General features: G+C 41.5%; 1 long non-coding RNA gene across 1 annotated transcript in view; it reads right to left on the reverse strand.

The window, feature by feature from the left end:
* Positions 1–4,239: 4,239 nt before the first annotated feature.
* LOC109025880 (uncharacterized) overlaps positions 4,240–12,198 on the reverse strand; it is a 40,613-nt gene continuing 32,654 nt past the window's right edge. Inside the window, exon 3 of the long non-coding RNA XR_002004830.3 lies at positions 4,240–5,809. This is a non-coding gene — a long non-coding RNA (uncharacterized lncRNA). The remainder of the gene's footprint in view (positions 5,810–12,198) is intronic.

A 12,198-nucleotide genomic window follows, 5' to 3' on the forward strand; every position in this document is an offset into this window, starting at 1 on the left:
GAAAAGATCTCTAAAATATATTGGATAAATAAAAAAGCATGCCTCAAAGTAACATGGTTAAGACTAAAAATATGTAAAAAGGCACATCTACAAATGTGTGTATAGATATGTAGAAAGAAAAAGTAACAGCCAGGTCTAGAAGGACACACAAATCTAACTGTTAACAGAGGTTATCTATGGTGAGGGAATGAGATTGGGGGTAGATTGGGGAGAGTGAGGATTAAAAAAGAGGCTTTTTCAGGTTTTACTTTAAATATATCTGTGCTGTTTTAAAATTATTTTTACAATAAGATTTTTTCATTTATTTCTTTGGTACTTAAAATACTTTAAGGTGTGTGTGTGTGTCAGATTAGATTGCTGTCAATCGAGTAACTGTTACTATTACTCCGTAAATCAAATTGAACTCATTTGATTTAACTGAGTATATAAGAGTGACATAATATTGGTAGCCCAAAAATCAATTGAATTTCCCATTTAATTTATTGAACTATTTTAGATTGGTGCTATTTATGAGGGATTCCTCCCAAATATTACTAAACAACTCCCTTGGCATTTCAGACAAGGCAAATCTGGTCCTCATTAGTGAGTCATTCTCTTTGGCTCTGGTAAAACAAACATGGGATTTCGGAGGCACAGAAGTGGGCCACTGACATCCTCTTAGATTGTAAGAAAAAAAAATTGTGAAAGTCCACCATTGTTTTCATAGGCAGGGAATACTGGCAATCCATTCCTAAAGAGGCAAGTATTTTAAATTTATTTACTGAAGGCCTGGTGGATGTGTTTCTCTTCCATCTCAGCCTCCCAGCCTCCTGTGGCACTTGCACATTTATTTCCTGTGGTTGCAGTGTTTTTAGTCAGGGCTTTTGTTTGCAACTGAAACACGGCTTGCTATCTTAAGTAAAAGAGAAATTTATTAGAAGGTCATCAAGGCTGACTAAATTAATGAGTGGCCAGATGAGCAGGCTTGAAAACTGAGAATAATCTCAGGGAGGACTGTGTTACCAGGTCAAACAACAGAAACCCAGGCAACTGTCCTCCAACAGGAAAACAAGGCCTCTGCCTCTGTGACAGATAGGGCCTCCATCTGTTCCCACGGCCTTCTATCCGTTGAATGAAAAAGTGCAGGAGAGAATGTCCAATAGGATGATCCAAGGTCACATGTCCCCTGAATCTGCCAAGGCCAAGGTGGCTACTACCTCCTCCTGAGAACATACGTATTGAGAGATTTTTCAAAAGACAGAAGAAGGTGCTAAAACAAAATGCCACGGTTTCATGGTGGCCGTGGCCAAAGGCAAAAATTACCTGGCCCTAATAGGGACATATTAAGTTGTTAAAATGGTGCTCTAACAATACTCAGAGCACAGTTCTTGAGTCACCCTTGTTTTTTTCATAAGATTGCTCATTTCTGGCCGGGCGTGGTGGCTCACGCCTGTAATCCCAACACTCAGGGAGGCCGAGGCGGGCGGATCACGAGGTCAGGAGATCGAGACCATCCTGGCTAATACGGTGAAACCCCGTCTCTACTGAAAATACAAAAAATTAGCCAGGCGTGGTGGCAGGCAACTGTAGTCCCAGCTACTCGGGAGGCTGGGGCAGGAGAATGGCGTGAACCCGGGAGGCGGAGCTTGCAGTGAGCAGAGATCACGCCACTGCACTCCAGCCTGGGCGATAGAGCGAGATGCGTCTCAAAAAAAAAAAAAAAAAAAAAAAGATTGTTCATTTCCATGTAAGAAGAATATATCTTACCAGTTGCAACAAATTATCAAGTGGTCTTGTTTCATTAGCGATCAATAAACAGCCAAATATTGGGGAAGCAAGTGCTTTAAAGTATATAGAAAGTAAAGAACCGGCTATTATAGATTACTCTTTTCAGCTGTGAGAAGTTATAATCAGCTTTAAGTAGGTAAAGATGGTGAATTTAACAAAAGCATCAATATTCTCTCCATCCTAAAATCCTGCTAAAATGACACTAAGAGGTTATATTTTTTAAAAATCTGTAACATAAAGGTTTTGGAAGCTAGAAAGCATATGAGAGGGGCAACTACCTTAGCAGTAAAGATAGTTAAATCCTGTTCCAGTAGTGAGGCATTCTAAGAACATTAACTGGTTTATATTATAGAGAAAAAGAAAAAAGCCTCAGGAATTGATAGTGCCATATACTTAGAAAAGTCGAAAAAATGTGAAGGTTGGTTGAAAGTCTGTTGTGGAATCATCATAACTCCCAGATCCATGCCCCAACCCTGATCAGCTTGACCACCGCCCTTCTCCTTTCCCTGTGGAAGACTGGAGGGTCTTCGTCCTTGAAGGCAGTAAAATAGAGGGTTTCTGGACAGGGCAAAATCAGTTACAATGGAGAATAAATGTGATATACTAAAAACAGAATGATTAAGCGAATATTTGCATAATGAATGATGAGACCCTGGCGTTCGTCCCCCACACCACTCCTGCAACCTGACAGCCAGGACCAGTCCAAGGGTTCAGACCTAAAGATACTGACATTGAGGGTTTTTCAACAATATAGCCCAGCCAGATCACCCTAGAATGAATGTCATAGTCAACAAGACTCACCCGTGCACTCAGGACACTATTCATTATTTTACTCCCAATTCTTAAATATGAGCAAACACTCATGGGTTATCAGAATTGCAGAAACATTTAATATAAAAAATGATGATGAAAACAAAACAACAAAAGGAGCTTGGAGGAAACAGAGTCTAAGAAGGAAGAAGTAAACTTCAAAAACCAACATAACCACTATCCTTATATAGTCAAAAGGAGATATTACACTCATGAAAGAAAAATATCTACTTTTAAATGGCTTATTCAAGGAGCAGAAAACAGATCTTGGAAATAAAAGAAGGGTGATGGCAGAAATGAAAAACTCAATAGAAGCATTGGAAGATAAAGTTAGGCAAACCTCTCAGAAAGTAAATAAAAAAGACAAAAAGTATAAAAGAACAGTGAAAAGATCTGGAAAACTAGAGGGTAAAACTAGAAGTTCCAGCATCTATTATATAGAAACATGAATCCTAGAAACAGAAAACTTGGAAAAAAAGAAAGGAGAAAATCAGTAGCAAAATCATCATGAAAAATTCCCAGTACTCAAGGACATATGCATTCAGATTTTAAGAACTCATTGTCCAACACAATGGTAGAAAAAGTCTTTCAAAAAGACGCAACTTTGTGGCATTTCAGAACACCAGAGACAAAAAGATTTTTACAAGATTTTAGGGTTGGGGAGACAGAAATTCAGGAATCAAAATATCGACTTTTCAACAGCAATACCGGAAGTCAGAAGCAATAAGCAATGTCATTAAAATTCTGAGAGGGGTTATTTCTAACTGAGAATTCTACATTCAGCCAAACTACCAATCAAGCATATCAGCCAGGATCCTGGCAGAAAAGAGATGGAGCACTCCAGGAGGATAACAGAGGAGGCTTAATAAAGACACTGGTTATAAAGATTTGGGCAGAACACCATTACCACTCCCAGGCAGGAAGGGAGAAATGATTTATCAGCACCCAGATGGTAGCTGTATGTAGGCAGCCACAAGGGCTCCATGCTCTAGCAGGGATGCAGACAACTGCCTCAATCTGGCAGGAAGGGGGTCAGGAAACACATATCCCAACCTGACCCTCCTCCTTCCTTCCTCCAATCTCATGCCAGTGTCTCCCATCAGCCATACACTCCTGAAGGTCAGATGGCAAGTGACCCTGATGATGCTGTCTACAAATCTCAGCCTCCCAGGAAACCAAGTAGGGTGGAAAAGGTAGAAATCATTATAAAGACTAAATTTGTTAAAATGTGTAAAGCCTTGGCCAGGCACGGTGGCTCACGCCTGTAATCCCAGCACTTTGGGAAGCTAAGATGGGCAGATCACCTGAGGTCAGGAGTTTGAGACTAACCTGGCCAGGCATGGTGGAGGGCACCTGTAATCCCAGCTACTCGGGAGGCTGAGGCAGGAGAATCGCTTGAACCCGGGAGGCGGAGGTTGCAGTGAGCTGTGATCACGCCATTGCACTCCAGCCTGGGCAACAAGAGCAAAACTCTGTCTCAGGAAAAAAAAAAAAAAAAACTATTTTCTGCTGACTCCCAGGGAATTTTCAAATTTTCTCCAGATTTATTAGCAAACACGTCATTTGGAATAAATTTTTATTGGACTTACTAGTAGTGATGTGTAATTCAGAAGTTGTGTGACTGGGCAGAAATAACTATTAAGAAATGGCTCAGCACTACAATTTTCCAGGAACATATTATAGCTTTAATACTATATTCTGATGAAATAACTTAATCATATTACCACAGTGCAATATTTTGCAAGATAAGTACACTACCATATAATCCCCAGAGCGCCAAATAGGAAGGAGTAATAGGTTGGGGGGAGATGAGCCACATCATAATAATAGAATTGAACTGACCTCAAAACATGGTCAGTTTAAAACACAAACAGTCGTTACTATACAAATCATACTGTTTAATGTTTCATCTCAAAAGTAATCAAAGAGATGTAAGTTGTTAGCAAAGAGTTTTAGAATTATACTATCCAATGTTTGTTGGAGTGGAGGAGAAAAGGTACTCAACTAGAGGGCAAGTTGTCCTTATGTATTAAAAGTGCTTAAAACTGGTGTGGCTTGGTGTGGTGACTCATGCCTGTAATCCCAACACTTTGGGAGGCCAACATGGGAGAATCGCTTAAGACCAGGAGTTTGAGATCAGCTTGGGTAACATAGCAAAGCTCCATGTCTACAAAAATAAAAATAAAAGTGCTTAAAACATTTATTCACGTCACAGCCAATGTTGGGGAGACGGATATGCAAAAAGATACACTACGCATAGTAGAGATATGTCCTTTGTGCTATGGGAACACAGAGAAGGAAATGATTCAAGTGATTAATTGCTCAAGAGAAGCAAAGAACACTTCACAAAGGAGATGGTATTTGGATAGAACTTTGGAAAAGCAGTAAAAGTTCGCTTGACAGTAAAATTTCAGCCATAGTCCCAATACTCCTATAGTGAGACTTTTGATGTGGCTGGAGGGGTGGGAGATAGTATCTAGAGAGAGGGACAGTATTTGAAAACCAATTGACAATGATGAGAAAAACATTTGCTTTTTAGTTAGATGAACATTACTTTTAAAAATCATACTGTAGAGAAAAGCTAAGCCATGTATATCTGCAGCACTTCTTCCCCCAACCACCAAAAACCTCTAATCTGGAAAAATAAGATAAAATAAGTCTGACATAGAGAAATATTCAGGAAGCTAAGGAGGAATTTGTCCCACAGAAAAAGGCAGCCAGGTTAGCAAGGGGTGGGTGAGACAGTCAGGGGCAAGTAGCCTGAGACGCCACACAACATATAATTATATTAAGTATTTCAACAGTACAATAATTATATTTATTTTCATAATAATTAGTTGTGTTGACTCGAGAAAAAATTTGATCTTAATAGAGAAGTAGTATTTACCATTTTTACAAATAAACTTCTATAACCATTCATCTACAAGCACACCAAGAAGAGTGACAGAAATGAGGCAAATTTGGGATGGATTTTTAAATACCCAGCAAGATGTGAATGCAGCAGATTGTTGGCAGTAATTCGTGTTAACGAAGCGGAAGAAGAACAGCAGTGTTTGCTTGCATTCTGAGTCTCCTCTCTTCCTCTTCCCTGGTGTAAAGTGACTTTCTCTCTCCTCCCTCAAAAATCTCTTCTTCCATCTCTTCTCATTTGAGAAGTTCCCTGACATGGAAAGAACCAGCCCGTGCTCAGAGCAGAGAGATCTTCACATCCTGCTGTGCACCTTTTTCTGACCTGCTGGGAGGGACAAAACCAAAAAAGGAAAGGAAGAGAGGAAATTCCACTTGGAAAACCCTAAAAGCATCACTGTCTCCTGGAATGTTTTTCTGTTTCAGAAAACTGTGTGCCTCTGTGCACACAGGCACTCAGGCAGCCTGTGTACATGTGCACATGCTTGTGTGTGTGTGCGTGTGTGTGACAGAGAGAATGTTGAAAGTTATTCAGCTGCCAATTGGTTTGCAATTCCACTGCCATTGATACTGCTCTTTTGGTAAGATGGAGAGAAATGAGGATAATGACGACTGAAATGGGAGACCTTTTTTTAAATGGATTTATGTTTTATTCTAACTTGCGAATGAAATATTCCAGACCAGTTGTGGTGTACTCAAAACTAATTTTCCAAAATTAAAAATATTATCTGTATTATGATAATCCAATTAAACACTTGATGAGGACTTCTTTGAGAAATGCACGATAAAGTCACAAGGGAATGAGTTTTCATTGAGTGCCGACTGTGCATCAGGTATCGCAAGCCCTTTTCATAGATTAGCTTCCTTAAATCTCAGAGGAACACTGCAAAGCATATATGTACCCACATCTTACAGACAAGTAAACTGAAGTTCAGCCAGAAAGTAATATGCTTAAGGTCACAAAGGTAATTCACCTGAATTCAAATCTGCGTTCTTCCTAGTACCAGGCTGTATGGTTCTTACAAATTACCATTCTGATGCTGATTGGTATGCTCCTTAGGTTGCAGGTGCTATTTTTTAAGCCACACCTATACATTCAATGAAATAACTGCTATGTTTGTGGCGTGGCTTTTCCAGAACAGGAGTGTTTTCAAAGAATACATTTGTTGGCCGGGCACAGTGGCTCAAGCCTGTAATCCCAGCACTTTGGGAGGCCGAGGCGGGCAGATCACATGGTCCGGAGATCAAGACCATCCTGGCTAACACAGTGAAACCCCGTCTCTACTAAAAACACAAAAAATTAGCCAGGCCTGGTGGCGGGCGCCTGTAGTCCCAGCTACTCGGGAGGCTGAGGCAGGAGAATGGCGTGAACCTGGGAGGCGGAGCTTGCAGTGAGCCGAGATCGCGCCACTGCACTCCAGCCTGGGCGACAGAGCAAGACTCCGTCTCAAAAAAAAAAAAAGAATACATTTGTTTATGCACTCAACAAATCTTACCATGTGTCAATGTTATGTCCTGACCTCTTTTTTTTTTTTTTTTTGAGATAGTGTCTCACTCCCATCGCCCAGGCTGGAGTGCAGTGGTGAGGTCACAGCTCGCTGCACCCTTGACTTCCCAGGCTCAGGTGATCCTCCCACCTAAGCCTCCCAAGTAGCTTGAACCACAGGTACACACCACCATGCCTAGCTAATTTTTTGTAAAGATGAGATTCACCATGTTGCCAAGGCTGGCCTTACACTCCCGGGTACAAGTTATCCACCTGCCTCAGCCTCCCAAAGTATTAGGATTACAGGAGTGAACCACCATGCCCGGCCCTGACCTCATTTTTATTTTATTTTATTTTTCCATAAGCTATTGGGGTACAGGTGGTATTTGGTTACATGAGTAAGTTCTTTAGTAGTGATCTGTGAGATTTTGGTGCACCCATCATCCAAGCAGTATACACTGCACCACATGTGTTGTATTTTATCCCTCGCCCCCTTCCCACTCTTCCCCCCAAGTCCCCAAAGTCCATTGCATCGTTTTTATGCCTTTGCATCCTCGTAGCTTAGCTCCCGTATATCAATGAGAACATACGATGTTTGGTTTTCCATTCCTGAGTTACTTTACTTACAATAATAGTCTCCCATCTCATCCAGGCCATTGGAAATGCTGTTAATTCATTCCTTTTTATGGTTGAGTAGTATTCCATCATATATATATATACCACAGATTTTTTTATCCACTCGTTGATTGATGGGCATTTGGGTTGGTTCCACATTTTTGCAACTGGGAATTGTTCTGCTGTAAACATGCATGTGCAAGTATCTTTTTCGAATAATGACTTCTCTTCCTCTGGGTAGATACCCAGTAGTGGGATTGTTGGATCAAATCGTAGTTCTACTTTTAGTTCTTTAAGGGATCTCCACACTGTTTTCTATAGTGGTTGTACCAGTTTATATTCCCACCAGCAATGTAGAAGTGTTCCCTGATCACCTCATCCATGTGAACATCTACTGTTTTTTTGATTTTTTGATTATGGCCATTCTTGCAGGAGTAAGGTAGTATCACATTGTGGTTTTGATCTGCTCTTCCCTCACCATTCATGATGTTGAGCATTTTTTCATATGTTTGTTGGCCATTTGTATATCTTCTTTTGAGAATTGTCTATTCATGTCCTTAGCCCACTTTTTGATGGGATTGTTTGTTTTATTCTTACTGATTTGTTTGAGTTCGTTGTAGAGTCTGGTTATTAGTCCTTTGTCAGATGTATAGATTGTGAAGATTTTCTCCCACTCTGTGGGTTGTCTGTTTAATCTGCTGACTGTTCCTTTTGCTGTGCAAATGCTCTTTAGGTTAATTAGGTCCCAGCTATTTATCTTTGTTTTTATTGCATTTGCTTTTGGGTTTTTGGTCATGAAATCCTTGTCTAAGCCAATGCCTGACCTCACTTTTGACTCAGAAAATATTGTTATCATAAGAATGAACTCTTCTTAAGATAGTCTAAGGTAAGGCCAGGTATGGTGGCTCATGCCTGCAATCCCAACACTTTGGGAGGCTGAGGCAGAAGGACTGCTTGAGGCTAAGAGTTCGAGACCAGCCTAGCCAACATCACAAGACTCCAAGACCCCATGTGTACAAAAAAATTTCTTTTAAAAGCATCTGACTGAAATGTATTCTACCTGTGGAGGATAAAAGAGTTTCATAAGGGAATAGGAAACAGAATTTTGAATAATAATAGTTTCTTTTCCAGTGGAAGGAAGGGAAACATAGATGTTATATTGAATGCTTAGAAATGGCAAATGTCGGCTGGGCGCACTGGCTCCCGCCTGTAATCCAGCACTTTGGGAGGTGGAGGCGGGCGGATCATGAGGTCAGGAGATCAGGGCCATCCTGGCTAACACGGTGAAACCCTGTCTCTACTAAAAAATACAAAAAATTAGCTGGGGGTGGTGGTGGGCACCTGTAGTCCCAGCTATTCGGGAGGCTGAGGCAGGAGAATGGCGGGAACCTGGGAGGCAGAGCTTGCAGTAAGCCAAGATAGCACCCCTGCACTCCAGCCTGGGTGACAGAGCAAGACTCTGTCTTAAAAAAAAAAAAAAAAAGGAATGGCAAATGTCACCAGGCGCAGTGGCTCACACCTGTAATCCCAGCACTTTGGGAGGCCGAGGCAGATGGATCACAAGGTCGGGAGATCGAGACCATCCTGGCTAACACGATGAAACCCTGTCTCTACTAAAAATACAAAAAATTAGCTGGGTGTGGTGGCAGACACCTGTAGTCCCAGCTACTGGGGAGGCTGAGGCAGGAGAATGGCATGAACCCGGTAGGTGGCACTTGCAGTGAGCCGAGATTGCGCCACTGCACTCCAGACTGGGCAACAGAGGAAGACTCCGTCTCAAAAAAAAAGAACATACCTGGAGCATCAGTGTCCTTGTTCTTGCAAAGGTAGTCTCAGCCTAGTCTGAGTCATCATTCTTGCTAATCCTTAAAACTTGACCAGCAGGCCGGGAGCAGTGGCTCATGCCTGTAATCCCAGCACTTTGAGAGGCCAAGGTGGGCAGATCACCTGAGGTCAGAAGTCGGAGATCAGCCTGGCCAACATGGCGAAACCCCATTTCAACTAAAAATACAAAAATTAGCTGAGTGTGGTGGTACATGCCTGTAATCTCAGCTACTCGGAAGGCTGAATTGCTTGAACCCAGGAGGCAGAAGTTGCATTGAGCTGAGATTGTGCCACTGCACTCCAGCCTGGGTGACAGTGAGACAGTCTTATTTAAAAATTAAAAAAAAAAACAACTTAAAAATGTGACCAGCTTCAGTGATTCAGCCTAGCATAAAAAAGAAGTTCCAGGCCAGGCACAGTGACTCATACCTGTAATCCCACTGCTTCGAGAGGCCAAGGCAGGAGGATCACTTGAGCCCGGGATGTCGAGGCTACACTGAGCCATGATTGCACCACTGCACTCCAGCCTGGGTGACAGAGTGAGATCCTGTCTCAAAAAAAAAAGTTCCAGAGCTAGAAATACAAATAATAAACATATGAGAATATATTCAACCTCATTATTTTAGGATCTGCCTAGATAGCCTAGATAAATGTGAAAAATGTGGGTCTCTAAGTCTTGTCTCAACATTTCTATCATACTCATCATCTTTCTGTTCTCTTGCATTACGTGCGGGAATTATTCTTCTTTTTAATTTCCCATTTTGTATTCAGTCTTCAATTGTGTCCATTCTGCTCTTCAGGTTACCAGTTGAGTTTTTATTTCAATGATTATATTGCCATCATCATTCGTTGGTTCTGTTTTATAATATTCTATTCTTGTTTCATGATTATAATCTACTCTTACTTTTTGATATATAAATTCAGCTTCCTTCTGTGTTAGTTCTGTCTGTTGAGTTCGGTGCTTCTCTTTCATGATTTTGCTCTTCCTTTACTGGTTGATGATGTTTGGTTTTCAGTTCATATTGGTATTTGGGATCCGAGAATTCTGCTTTGTTTAACAGAGTCTGCACCAGTTACTGTGAAGAAGGAGTAGAGTCTGCTGCCCTCTTGGGATGTGACAATAGCTCATCTACTGGAAATACCAGTTTCTCTTCCCTTCTGAGGGTAAAATAGTCCTCCAGGATACTGCCCTTCCTCTGACTGCAGTACTCACCCTCAGTCCTCCCACAAGGAGGGAACAGTTATGCTCTCTTCCACTTGCCAGGACAGGAACCAACTAACCATTCTGGATGCTTCCTCCATCACACTAATGATTGCTAGAGAGACCCCTCTTACTCTTTACATCCATTGCTGTGTCTTTAGAACAATCCTGGAGCCACTTCCACCTTTAGTAGAAGTACTTTCCTGCTTATATATTTTTCCTGTGCCCAGCTAATTTTGTTTCTCTTTGGAATTTTTCAAAATGTCTGTTTGATGACAATATTTTTTCTAGTTTTTAGTCCTTTTATGAATGTATTTTTTTAAATTTTTTTCTCTTTCATGGCAGCTCTGTAATTTCTCTATAGGAGAGATTTAAGGGCTACAATCTGTTTCTAAGGAGGAGATTTTTAAATCTAAATGGTAGGGCCAGGCGCGGTGGCTCACACCTGTAATCCCAGCACTTTGGGAGGTCGAGGTCAACAGATCACTTGGGGTCAGGAGTTCAAGACCAGCCTGGCCAACATGGTGAAACCCCATCTCCACTAAAAATACAAAATAAAAATTAGCCAGGCGTTGTGGTGGGTGTCTGTAATCACAGCTACTCGGGAGGCTGAGGCAGGAGAATTGCTTGAACCTGGGAGGCGGAGGTTGCAGTGAGCAGAGATCGCACCACTGCACTCCAGCCTGGGCAACAGAGCAAGACTCCATCTAAGAAAAAAAAAAATCTAACTGGTATTCATTAGGTGATAGTGAAACAAACATGGACAAATAATTATTTTTTAAAAATTACATGTGGCTGGGAGTGGTGGTTTATGCCTGTAATCCCAGCACTTGGGGAGGCCAAGACAGGAAAACTGCTTGAGCCCAGGAATTTGAGACCAGCCTGGGCAACATGGTGAAACCCAGTCTCTACAAAAAATACAAAAATTAGCTGGGCACGGTAGCACACACCTGTAGTCCCAGCTACTCAGGAGGCTGAGGTGGGAGAATCGCTTGAGCCTGAGAGGGCGAGGCTGCAGTGAGCCGTGATTGTGTCACTCCGCACTCCAGCCTGAGCAGAAATACAGAGTGAGACCCTGTCTTAAAAAAAAAAAAGGTATGTGTGTTCTTGTTTATATTTATTTATTTTCCCAATAGCACCTGATGGCAAAGTATACCAAATATATGTTATCTGTGTATCTAGAGAGAGAGAGAGAGAGCCATCAGGTTAAAAACTATCTTCCTTCCAAACAGATTGGAACCCTTAAAGCTCTTAAATAAATAAAATACACTTAACTGTCCAAGGAGTCAAACAAGTTCATGAATGAGAGGACCTCTGAAAAGAGTCTTGAGGCTTAAGTAATTAAGAAAAGAAACATGTTTTAGAAAGTTTCTTGGCCCCTACAGGTTGTCCCTAGCTTTCAGGATAAAATTCAAACTCCTTACTTTTGCAAAGAAGACTTGGCTGGTGCTTCCTTCAGGCCGCATCTCCTACCACTTCTCTCCATCTCCTACTATGCCCCTTCTTCCCCAGCTATACTGAAGAACTTGCTGTTCTCCAAAGGAGTCATCTATTTCCATTTCCGAACCTCCATAAATGTGTTTCCCTT

The sequence above is a fragment of the Gorilla gorilla genome, chromosome 11 (assembly GCF_029281585.2).
Source record: "Gorilla gorilla gorilla isolate KB3781 chromosome 11, NHGRI_mGorGor1-v2.1_pri, whole genome shotgun sequence".
Classification (NCBI taxonomy): domain Eukaryota; kingdom Metazoa; phylum Chordata; class Mammalia; order Primates; family Hominidae; genus Gorilla; species Gorilla gorilla.